The following is a 13327-nucleotide window of genomic DNA, read 5'->3' on the forward strand; positions in this document are numbered from 1 at the left end:
GTGACTTTGAACAAATAATGTCACTATTACTGGACCTGTTTCTTCATTAAAATGAGGAGTATTAAATTTTAAAACTTTTAGAAGTAGTCTAGTTGAATATATTTAAGATTACATAAGCATGTCATCATTTCTGGAATGTGAAACTAGTTTGTTGTGTAAGTATGTTATTGATAATGTTATTCATACCAAGAGAATCACTCTATCCTTTTTGGTTCATGATTTTGTTACTTGATAGTAACTTTTTACATTTATGTCTCTTATATTAAAAATTAAATGACTGCCACGATGATTAGAATCTTTAGGATGAATGACATGAATAGATTTAGAATTGCTTCCCTTATGCTGAATGATTGATTTTTAAAAAATCTCTCTGTTTTGTAATTTCATTTGGCTAAGGAGTTTATCTTTGATCTTCTCCTAGATTGAGGACATGAATACTTCCAGAGTCATATTCCGTATTTAAGTAAGTTTTGCCTTGTGGGTTTCATCAGGCTAAATAGGATTTATTTTCTGTTTTAAAAATGCTTCTTGATATAATGTCTTCTCTAGTCAGCCCCCATTTGACAAGTTTATTCAAACAATTTAAACTGCCACTGTGTGCTTGTCTCTTTCTTGGAAGTCTGACCTTCTGGGTATCTTCATGAGCTGCTTTCTCCTCCCACAATGCCTATATTCAGTTGTATATTAGAAAGCTCCTTGAGAAAGGAGTTTAAAAGTTTCCTTTATAGCTCATAGTACCAGGAAAGAACTCTATTAGTCCCTGAATAGTTTATAAGTGTTATTGCTATCAAGGATTTGGGATTGAAATTATCGAATCAAATAAACCTGTTTCCAGGATATCAAACTGTTTGGGGTCAGTGTGATTAACTCAGAGACATAGCAGTTTTATTAAACTCTAGGCTTTGCTCTTCAGTTGGTTTCTCATGGTTGAACCATAAATTAATTATTCACCTGATTGTCTCTCTGATGTGATACCTCGTTATTGGATTCCCTATAGGGGAGAGTCTGTCAGGGTGTAGCTTGGATAGATGTGTGTGTGCACATGTCTGTGTGTGTGTTGGGGGGGAGGAGAAAGAGGGAGAGAGAGGGAGGAGAGAGCAGAGGCGTAGCATGTGTGTGGGGACTGGGAAGACAGGTTGTGTTGAGCGTTCTGACTTGAGTCTTATATAACCATCTTGTTATGTGCACTTAGTTTGGGGCCTGTTACAGTTGACATTCAGTGGCAGTTTTTCATTAGTGGTAAACGCAATACCTTAGGAAGATAAGATCATATTTTCTTTTTCTCACGTGTCTTCATTTTAGCTTTACTCTATTGTATATGTGCCAAAGCCTTAAATTGTCAGGAATAAATATTGAAATGAGCCACCTTATTATAGCTGGGTAGAAATGACATGGGGGCTCTGAGATAGATCTTAACAACATCTGGGAACAATGTGATAAGCCCTAATACTTGAGAAGTACAGAGACTGTAAAACTTCATCAGAAAGCCTAGTGAGAATCATATGATCAACAAAGGCTTTACAAAGATTAGCAAAACAATAAAGAGAAAAGGGGCTGAGTTATTTGTGCACTATAATTAGTTGATGGTCAGACATTTTGTCTTCTCAGTGCAGAGATTGATGATTGCAGGCAGGGTTGTGTCTCTTCTGTGTGACCTTTAACTTCTTGTGGCATTACCACTACAGGTAGTTGATGATGTAATAAATATTTTATAAATGTAGATGATACTGTCAAAGTGTTTCCAAATATTACAGTGAATTTTAAGGTAGAGCCAGTACTTGACAGAATTTAAATTTGTGACTGTATAACTTATAGACATATCATTAAATAAATACCATCTTGGGTTACAGAATATTGAGGCAGCTTTTCTGGAAGCGGTTGAAGTTTGCTTAAAATTGTTCTCCAAATATATTTTTTTGGTTCTTGGATTTCTTCTTAAACACAGTAAGACTGCTTGAAAGGAGGTGAATCAAACTCAACTCACTTAATTTTCCAGTTTAAAGTCGTTGCTCATTATCCGTTGGTGGGTGTGAAAAACAACTTAATAAAGTTTGGGTAATTTAGTTTCAGTTTAAATTCTCAACTGGCAGTTGGCCGAAAACTCCATCTGAAGACGTGAACATCCAAAAGTCATTTTGTGATTTGGCTACTGCCTTCTTGACAGAGGAAGACCAGATCGAAGAAGCTGTGGAAGGACTAACTTTCGAAAGAAAGCCCATGGTAAGCGTTTATGTTTAACTTATTGTGTGTGTGTGTGTATGTTTGTGTGTGTAAAGCATACCAACCCATTGTATCTGAATTAAAATTTTAGAACTTTTAAAATCCAGAACGTAATTAATGCCAAATGTCTGAATTTATAGACTTATATTTTAAAATAAAATAAATACAAGAAATGATTTTATATGCCTAATGTTGATAAGAAAAGACTATTAAGTATGAAAAATCAATTATACAGTTCATATGTAGTTTCACAAATTCAATTTTTGTAGGTCTACCATAGTTAATTATCTTTTAAAAATAGCATATTATAAATGTTGCTTGAACAAAGTTTATACCAAACTGAATTTATCTATTAGTTTATAGTTGCTTCTTACTAAAAGTAAATGCCATAAATTTAAATTTTGCAGTAGTATCTGTTGATTCTTGTTTTGTTTTTCACTTCCATTTCATAAAACGATAGAGAAGGAGGAAGAAAGAAAGCATAATATCAAATAATAAAATACACTTAGTTTAACAGACCTTTAAAATGTATCATTATTACCATACCTCTTGGAAAGTATTAAATTTTCAAGGTAAGATATTTATATAGCCAGAGTTAAGTGGAGCAGCTACTCATAATATAGCACAGTATCAGACTTTGGGAATAAGATCAGACATCTCTCCCCTGCTTTATACATATCTGCACTGAGAATGTAATTCAGATTTGGCTACATTTTTATATCTGACAAGGGACCTTAAACTCAGTATTTTTACCCTCACTGTGTTTGGCTCCCATATATCCCTTTCTTTGGAGATGTTTGTCCCATCAGATCCATGATTGCTTATATTAACTTTGGACAGGAGTGGAATTAGTAGCTTTTAAAGGTTGAAATCTAAAATCACTGTTTATTAGCGTTTATTCTAGTATCTCTGTGGATAACGTAGCTTTATGATAACTGGATAATGGGTGATGAAGGCCAGATATTAATAAGAGATTGTGATTCTGTTGTCAAATTTATAATTTTTGAGATTGATATAGTTGGAGTATTTTTTTTTTTTACATTTAGAGGTGTCAAAATGATCTTAGTTGAATGTGACCATGTTTTCTAGAGCTTAATAACAAACATGTCAGAAATAACACATGACAAATTCCTAGCACAGCAACTGTCATCATGTAAATATTAAAACACCAACAGTGAACTAAGTACTTCTGATGGCGGTGTCTGTACTTTAATCCATCTATCTGGTAATTCAAATTTTTATAGACTGTCTGCTGTGTGCCATCCATTCAGCTGGGTGCTGAGAATAAAATGATGTGATTAAAAACAGAGATACTTCCCAACTGCTCTTGAACTCCCAATGTAGACAGTAATTACAGTGTAGATAAAATTACACAGGCAAATGTAAAACTGCAGCTGGAACCAATGCTATGGAAAGGTGTAAAATAAGCCATGAGAGGAGAAGCAGTATGATTGGTGTGTAAGTAAAGCGAGGAACTCACATTGATTTATTAAGGTGAACTGGTGATTTTTTTTTTTGAACTTTTAAAATTTACAACCTATTAAATGAATGTCTTCTAATTGAAACATGCAGAAATTCTAACCATGGAGTGAGACTTTTTTTTATGCTGCGATCTTATTTTCTTAGATTTCTTAAGAATTTACAACAAAGCCTTGTCAAAACAGTGTTCTATTGTGAGAATTTCATTTTCTAAAGGTAATTCTTTTAGGATCCTTTAGCATTTAGGATTGAATGCAGTCAATGAAGACCCTGATTTCTTCAGCTAAACTTAAGTTTATTAAAGGGAGTTGACCATAAAATAACTGCTGTCCTCTCCTTAGCAACTCTTCCATTCTTGTGTCAAGCCTGAACAGGGAATTGCTTACCACTCATTTTACATCACTGAGTTTGTTACATGCAGATTTTTTTTTCTTTTTACTGCCGCACCTGTGGCATGTGGAAGTTCCCAGGCCAGGGGTCAAATTGGAGCTGCAGCTGAGGCCTACACCACAGTCACAGCAACACTGGATCCGAGCCACATCTGTGACCTACACTGCAGCTTGCAGCAACGTGGATTCTTAACCCACGGAGTAAGACCAGGGATTAAACGCATGTACTCACCGAAACTATGTTGGGTCCTTAACCCATTGAGCTACAATGGGAAATCCACATGTAGACATTTTTTAATAATAGTATGGTTTCCTTAACTCTTATTCCTTTTTGAAAATAAAAGAATGTAAATTTATGCTTCTTATATCATTTATTCTAAAACATACATGTTAATTAAATTTTTGAAGATAAAATTGTAGAGCATCTGGATGCCCAAGTTTTTGCACTTTTTCTATAGGACAGAGAAAATCTCGTCTAAAGGAAGGACACTAGTGATGTTCGAAACTTGATAAAATTAGTTGTTTTCATATGTTAGACCTCTCAACATTTTCAAAAACCTTATTGAAAACTTGCTTTTCTTTATTCATCTTATAAACAAACTGGAGCATACAATCTAGTATGACTCTCAAATTAAAAAAAGCTTACTTTTATAATAGAAGCGATCTTTACCTAATAGCTACTAAAATATATGAACTATTTAAAATATTAAATAGGAAGTTCCCTGGTGGTGCAGTGGGTTAAGGACTTGGCATTGGTGAAGCTGTGGCGCAGGGTTGATTCCTGTCCTGGGAAATTCCACATGCTGCAGGTGTAGCCAAAAATCAATCAATCAATCAATAAAATATTAAGTAAATATGTCTTTCTCAAGTGGCAGACCAAATGAAGGCTGTTGTTAATTTTTCCCTCAAAATTATTACGTTGAATTCAGTCTCTGCAGTGACTTCTAAGTTTTTCCTGGACATACTCAAAAGGAGGTCACCAAGCTCTGTTTCAAGTATTCTGAGTTGAGGATCTTAGCCCAGCTCTTAAGGCAGTTCACTTGTCATTGCTGGGAGAAAGATGTCCTTTCCATGCTCCCAGGAGAAGTGTCATGAGGGAAATGGTCCTGCCTGGGTAACATGCCTTGCCGTTTCCATGATATAACATTTCCTGGACGGTTTTTTTTTGGTTCCATGCAGTTGGCTTTGATTGGTCCATGAGGTCACGTGGAGAATTGGGCATTTGGCCACACAAAGATGTTTTAAAAAGGTGATATATAACATTTCTTTTACTCAAATGAGTGAAAAATGGCCTTTGTTTCTAAGCAAACAAAGGTCTACTCATAATCATCAATGTTTATGTAACTTCAGTATAGCAAATCTGTCTGATTGGTGTGTTGTAATACAGTGGCTTCTGTTTTGGGGCTACTGCTGTTAGAAGAAATGGTGACTAGCAATGGTGTGAAATTGGAAGTTTGAGAAAGGTAAATTTTAATTGAAGTTATTTATAGTTGTGGGAGGGGAAAAGTTCATTTTCAGCTCAATAGAAAGCACTTCTTACATGTAGAAGGTAAAATAGAATACCTTTCAAGATCCATTCTTTTAAGAATCTCTGACAGGTTTATAAAGAAGGAAGTCTTGCTGATAAAAATCACAAGGACTTTTTGAAGAAAAATTGTGGTACATCTTAAAAAATAGTGTATTAGTAATAATATAAATATATAAAATTTTATGTGAAATAAATGTTACTAGCAATATTAAGCTACTACTTCTAGGGGTCTTTTTTTTAATTAGATTTCCAGTGTTGTGTCAGTTTCTGCTGTACAGCATAGTGACCCAGTCATATATATATATATATATATATATATATATATATATACACACATTCTCATTTTCATACTGTCTTCCATCATAGTCTATCCCAAGAGACTGGATATAAATTCTCTGTGCTGTATAGCAGGATCCCATTGCTTATCCATTCTAAATGTGATAGTTTGCATCTACTAACCCCAAACTCCCCGTCCATCCCACTTTTTTACTAAATAAATGTGAGAGATAAAAGAGCAAATACCTGTTCATTCTGCAAATTTTTACTAATACCCTACTGTATGTCAGACACTGCACAAGGCATTTGGAGGCGGGGGGGAGGTATTATGAATAAGACTGATGTGACCCCCCCTCTCCAGGTTATAGTCTGTCAGGGAAGGTAGACAGTGAACAAGTAATTACAGTAAGGATACCCTGAGAATTGATCTGTAATGTGCTAATGAGCATTTAATCAGTTTACTTTCTTCATGAAATTGTTACTCATTTTGACAAAAAAAAAAATTGGACAGAAACTCTTTGAGAATGAATCTTAGAAATTAATAGGGACTGAAATAGTTTTGGCTTTTGTATAGCTTACTTAAATTAAGAAACAGGAGTTCCTCTTGTGGCTCAGCAGGTTACAAACCTAGTATCCATGAGGCTGTGGGTTCAATCCCTGGCCTCGCTCAGTGGGTTAAGGATCTGACATTGCCATGTGCTATGGTGTAGGTCGTGGATGTGGGTCAAATCTGGCATTGCTGTTGCTGTGGTGTAAGGCAGTGGCTACGGCTCCCATTTAGCCCCTAGCCTGGGATCTTCCACATTCTGTGGGTGCAGTCCTAAAATGAAAACCATAAAAAATAAAATAAAAAACTGCTATGGAAAAGTCTTCAGGTTTCTAAGGTACTAAGAAGTGAACATGAGCACAGCAAACTCATAATGGCCATCTTGCATATTCTATATTACACAGATCATTTAATAAAATTATATGAAACAGTTTTACATTAAAAAGTTCCCGTCGTGGTGCAGCAAAAACAAATCCAACCATGAGGTTGCGGGTTCAGTCCCTGGCCTCGCTCAGTGGGTTAAGGAACCGGCATTGTCGAGAGCTGGGGTGTAGGTCGCAGACGCGGCTCGGATCTGGTGTTGCTGTGGCTGTGGGGTAGGCCGGTGGCTACAGCTCCGATTAGACCCTTAGCCTGGCTACCTCCATGTGCTGTGGGTGCAGCCCTGAAACGACAAAAAGACAAAAAAATTTCCAAGTTGTAATGGTTCAGAGGTTGGGCTCTAGAATCAGACTGGTTGCATTTGAGTATTAACTGGTACTAACAATCTTTCCAGTCTTAGGAAACTTGTCTAATTCCTCTGTGCTTCAGTTTTTCCTCATCTATAAAATGGATGTAATAACAGTACATATCTTAAAATTAAATTATTTGATGCTTATAAAATAGCCAGAACAGTCTCTAAGAAAGTGCTTAAAGCAGGGTCTTCACATTTCCATATGTTGTACTTTACGATGACAGTAACGATAATAAATTCCTCATGTCAGAGATGTTTGCAAAGTTGGGCCAACTGAAATAATTGCGGAAGAGTGCTTCAAATAAATATTGCACTACGCAGAGCTGTTACCTTTAGTACTGCTAAACAAAATTCCAGTGAAATCTCTAGAGCAGCAATGTAGCAGTCACCCAAAGGCCCACATAGATTGCATCTCCAGACCAAAGTGACCTCAGCCTTGACCCCAAGGTTCCTCTGTCCCAGGCATCATGGGACTGACCCTTCTTATCTAAGAAGCGGCGAAGATCTGCTCTTACTTTCACTAAGGGAAATAAACCTAAACCAAATTAGAGTAAGTTTGGAAAGTTTGATTATGTGGATATTAAATACTATATTTGTTTATAATGTAAACTTACGTGAAGCTCTACTTGCTATTTATTATAAAACAAATTATTTCCTGCCTTAAGATACTGTCTTAGCTACTTCTATATATAATTTGCAAAAATATTTTAAATTTGTAAAAAAATATATTTTTTATGTAGACTTTTACTGTATCTTTTACTTTGATACCCGGGAAAAATGTTTTAAGAGTTAAGCAATTTTTGTTAAAAATTTAATTAAACATTTTCTTCAAGCTATGCTCTTATGGCTTAAGTCCACCTATGTAAAAGGAAACTTTTTATATTTATGGATTAATCCAATTTAATTAAGTGAAAGTACTTTAATGAGGTTTTTCAGATGAAATATTTGAAATTAATCTAAAATAGACATGTCATAACCTACTGTCTTTATTTTTGTTTACAGTATGGAAATATTTCTTCCATTGTAAGATGCTAAATAAGAGAATATTATTTCAGTACTACAAGTATGGTTTCCCATGACTACAAATAGTCTGAGTACAATTAATCAACAAGTTGTCTATTGAAAATTTGTTAAGGTATCTAGCACTTACTAATAATAATGTTGTGGTAGCCTAAAAGAATTATCTTGTCACTCTGCTTAGGCCTAGGAAGACAAAAACCACAGCAAGAATACTTCAACATCCAAGCATAAAATCTGAGACCTGGTTCCTTCCAGGTCCCTAAGTGGAGGGATCTTAGATTTATAACCCTACTAAGATTATGGGGCTATCTCAGCATCTCAGTCTCCCTATTTTATGTATGTGTGGTGTGTGTGTGGGGGGGGGGGTGTTGGTATACGCACAGGAAAAATGTATATATTTCTCTAAATTGAAATGGAAAGTTAAGAATTCATTAAGTTTTTACTGTTTACAGATATTGAATAAAGAATTCTGTTCTACAAAGTATTTTACATGAAGCCTTCAAGTAAAAAATACATTATTGATTTTTACATATACTATTTCAGGGCTTCTCAAATATTTCCATGTTTAAATTATGTACTGTTTTGTAACTTCACAAAAGAAATTTAAAATTCATTTAGTCTGCCTAAGTTCAAACTGATTTCCTTGTTACATGATTAAAAATGTTTTCTAGTAAATGTTTCCAACAGGTACCAAGTTATTTTTTTATGCCTTTGAACTAACTTTTGATAAACCAGTTTTAAATAAGTATAGGAGTTCTTATCAACTCTACCCTTCGCAACAGTATAGGGCATTTCTAGTTGTGTAAATAGTGTCATGAGTTCTCTGATTGATTTACTAATTCAAATAGCCTATAGCATTTTAAGGGGAAAGGCTTAGGCAGGCATGATTTATACATGTATGTATCCACACATATACTTATTTGTTTTACCAAATGATCTTGCTGGACCCCGTCCACACCATCTACTCCTGATAAGGAGGAGTGCAGTACCTTGGAGCTGCTGATTGAAGGCCCACCTTGTTGCCACCTCTGCCTCAGCATGGCAGGCACCTGTGCCCTGGTGGGTTCTGGGTCCTGTGAATGGAGGAAGTTGGTTGGTGTGCCTCTTGAACTACTGGATGCTACTGTAGTGATAATTAGAATAATTCTTCATATTAAAAATTCAGAGTTAAAAGAGATGGCTTTTACAGGCTTTAATAGAGTTAAGAATGCCTTTATTGTGAGCTCTTACATTTTAAGTGGTAAAATGTTACAAGGGCATCAAATGCAAACATTTTTTGGACACAGATAGTATTTAAATTTACAAGTTATTTGGAGGAAATATTAACATGCAGTCATATGGAAGGAGATCGAAGTTTGTAAGAATATAAAATTAGCAAGAAACTTTTTTGGAGGATTTGCTTACTGTGGTCTCATACAGAAAAAAGTCTTATACTTAATTGAGCAATCATTAATACAGTAAAGGTGAAGTTGAAAACTAATAAAAATAACAGTTCTAGTTGGCCTATCATGCTGTGGAATACTTTCTATGTGGGAATAAATAAATGATGACTGCAGTTCTGTGGTGGAGGTGATATGGTAGAACAGATGAAGGGCAGGTTTAAGTGTGTTTCTGCCACATACTTTACCCTTAGAAATTCACTTAAATGTTTATCTGTGTGGGTGTAAAACTTTTGTCTGTCTTTCACCTGAATACCTGAAAGCCGATGTGTATAAAATATTGGCTGTAGCACATGATTTCCTATCACTTAGCTGAGACCAGTCAGTCTCATTCAGAGAAGAGAACATCAGCTGATTAAAGAAGGGGTCATTGGATCAGGCGATAGTTTTTGAAAATGCAGATCCAACTAATATGTACCATTAAAATCAGAAGGCAGCATGAGTGTATTGAGATATGACAGGGGTAAGATATCAAAATAAAATAACTTACTTTGCATTGGTTCAGTATACCCTAAAAATGGAATGTATCTGTTTTTGAGGGTACAACTTAATTTGTTTTTCTGCTCTTTTGTTTCCTAAAGTATTATTGGACTAGAATTTGTCATTCTCTACAGTTATACACGGTAACTATATGCAAGTCAAATTTAATTTTAAAATGAATCTTTTACAGTGTGGGCTCCTCCGTGCCAACTACAGTGCAGTCTGTCATATAGTTTTCACCCTTACTTTGTACACAGTGAGAACGTTTGATGTATGACCAGGTGGTAGATAATAGTGCTGTTTTTACTTAAACTACATCTGGCCTAATGGATGATGTCCTGGGGGCCTGAATGTTTTTTCTAATTATCATGAAAAAAATTCAAACATGCAAAGGAAGAGAGTTTAGTGTAATAAGCTCCCTATATATGTCCCAGACTTAACAATTAGCAAAATTTCACCACAGTTGCCTCATGTACTTCCTCTTTTTTCCTCAGCTATTTTAAAGCAGATCCCAGATCTCAAGTCTTTTTACTCCTACATTCTTCAATATCATCTATTTTTTTTTAAAAAGGCTCTTTTATGTAACCATAATACCACTATCACATCAAACAAAATTAACAAAATTATTTATTGCCTGATAGTCCACCCCAATTCAGTTCTCCCTGGTTTTAATTCAAAAATGTCATTTTATATTTGGGTTGTTTGTTCATAATCCAAACAAAATCCACATAGCATTTGATTAGGACTGCCATATAATTAAATTCTCCTCTTTCCCACTACCCATCTATCTCCCTCCTTCCTTTCCTCTTCCTTCCTCTCTTCTTTTCTCTTTCCTTCCTTCCTTCCTTCCTTCCTTCCTTCCTTCCTTCCTTCCTTCCTTCCCTCCCTTCCCTCCCTTCCCTCCCTTCCCTTCCCTTCCCTTCCCTTCCCTTCCCTTCCCTTCCCTTCCCTTCCCTTCCCTTCCCTTCCCTTCCCTTCTCTTCCTTTCCTCCCTCCCTTCCTTCCTTCCTTCCTTCTTTCCTTCTTTCTTCTTTAGGGCCACACGTGTGGGATATGGAAGTTACCAGTCTAGGGGTCAGATCAGAGCTGCAGCTGCCGGCCTACACCACAACCACAGCAACACTAGTTCCAAGCCATGTCTGTGGACCTAAACTACAGAGTGAGGCCAGGGATCAAACCTGCATCGTCATTAGGTTCATTACCACTAAGCCAACAAAGGGAACTCCATCTTCTTTCTTTCCTTCCTTTTCATCATGACTTACTAAAGAAGTTGGCCAAGCTGTGCCATAGACTGGCCCCTATGCTGGATTCTTCTCTTGGCTTCACAGCTAATTTATTCCTTTAAGCTTTAAATTTCCTGAAAATTAGAACTTAGCTCAAAATACTTAATTAGATCCTGGTTCAGCTTTGACTTAGGTGCTGGGGGAGGGTGGGCAGGAGTACTCCATATGTGGGGCTGTTGATTCTCACCAAATCACATCATGGAGCATATGGTGTTTGCTCGTCATACTCAGCGATGTGGGAATTGACCAGTGGTGACAGCCCATTCATTGAGAGTTCTCCCCTTTTTTAAAAAAATTAATTTTATTGGAGTATAGTTCACTTACAATCTTGTATTAGTTGCAGGTATACAGCAAAGTGAATTTAGTAAAAATGATGCAAAAGAACTTATTTTAAAAAACTGACAGTTTTCAAAACCAATGTTATGGTTACCATAGGTGAAATCATTGAGGGAGGAAAGACTTAGGAGGGTGGGAATAACAGACACACTACTATATAAAATAGATGATTAACAAGAACCTATTGTATAGCACAGGAGAATCTACTCAATAGTTTGTACTAACATATATGGGAAAAAAGAATGGATATATGTATATGTATAAGAGTTCTCCCCTTTCCTCTCATGTTGCATCATTGCTGATTGTTTCTGAATCAGTTCTATCATAGGGTTTGCAAGATAATGAATGTTTTAATTTGCCCCCCCTTCCTCATTTATTAGTGGAAATTCTTTTGTAAAGAAGAATTTCCCTCATTAACTATGGCTTTTTGATTTCCCTGAACTAGTTCATCCTAGAAAGAAACCTGGTGCTTTTAGAATCATCTCAACTCCCTCATTTACTCTCCAAGAGTAACTTTAGGTACAAAGAGGACGTAGCACTGACTTGCCCATGTAATTATAGGATGTTTGTAGAATAAACTTCTCTCTTCTTTGCGTCTCATCAACATTGTCAGTGTTGGGATAACTTTGTGTAGTCAGCAGACACACTGTGGATCATTTAGGAGTTTGGAACCTTTTCCCAGGTCTACTTGGTGGGATTTACTGCTTCCCGCTGGGTCCTGTGTGACAAGTGGGATGCTTTGTGAAGTCAGCAAGCCGAACAGTGTCATGGATCAGGATGGAGCTAGTAGTAAGATGGCATATAGGGGATAATTTAATATTGCTAGGATCATAAACATAAATTTAGGAGCAAAACAGTTACCATTTTTATTTTTAGTTTATACAGCCATCATCACTAACTCCATTTTTACTTAATACTGTTAATGAAGAAAATATGAAGAAGAAAAAATAAAACCAAAATGTTTCATTTTTAGATGGCATGATTGATTAGGGAAATCTATGGCAGTCAGCTTTAAAACCATTTTTGTAAACAACAAAAATAAAGTTCCTGGCAGATTGTATTTTTATACTAGCTGAAAAATGATGGGGAAAGACCCCACTCAGAATAGTAACAAACAAAACATAATACTTAGCAATAAATTTGAGAAAGCTGTCATTAGACCTTGAGAAAGGCACTATTGACATATTTGAAAACACTTTAAGATTCAAATAAACGAAGAGAAAGTATTTCTGAATCATGAGAATATTGGTAAATTATTTGACTAAAAGCAGTTTATAGATTTCTGGGTTTACTTCTAATTTTCAATTTTCTAGAGTTGTCTTTTATCTCGGTTCCACAGTGTGGGAAGTCTCACCTTACTGCTTATCTGAAACTTTTCTAAAGCAGCAGCATCTGAAACAGCGCTCATGAGGCAGGAGCAGATGTGTAACCCAGGTACTAAAAGATACTACTCTGCCCCTTGGAGATTTAGGTGGAAACTTTCCTTCACCCTCTGACTCCCAGTCAGTGAGAGGGAGACTTAGGTAGATTCATGTGCCTCACTCACAACCTCATGCTTGCCTCTGTGGCCACCCCAATTCCTGCCAGTGTCAACACA

General features: G+C 36.0%; 1 protein-coding gene across 41 annotated transcripts in view; it reads left to right on the top strand.

Annotated features, from left to right (window-relative positions):
• ZEB1 (zinc finger E-box binding homeobox 1) overlaps positions 1-13327 on the top strand; it is a 203367-nt gene that overhangs the window by 48646 nt on the left and 141394 nt on the right. For 10 of the 41 annotated variants that reach the window (XM_084980057.1, XM_084980076.1, XM_084980078.1 and 7 more), the window contains one exon: positions 2065-2220. The exons of 16 other annotated variants lie outside the window; for them this stretch is intronic. The gene's annotated coding sequence lies outside the window, so the exon portion shown is untranslated. Of the gene's footprint in view, positions 1-421; positions 464-2064; positions 2221-13327 lie in introns of all 41 variants that reach the window. 15 more of the 41 variants (XM_084980067.1, XM_084980063.1, XM_084980081.1 and 12 more) reach the window with 3 other exon arrangements.

This window comes from Sus scrofa, chromosome 10 (assembly GCF_054392235.1).
Source record: "Sus scrofa isolate SSC_HxYL_T2T_F1_AM1 chromosome 10, Sscrofa_HxYL_maternal_Yorkshire_Landrace_v2.0, whole genome shotgun sequence".
Lineage (NCBI taxonomy): Eukaryota > Metazoa > Chordata > Mammalia > Artiodactyla > Suidae > Sus > Sus scrofa.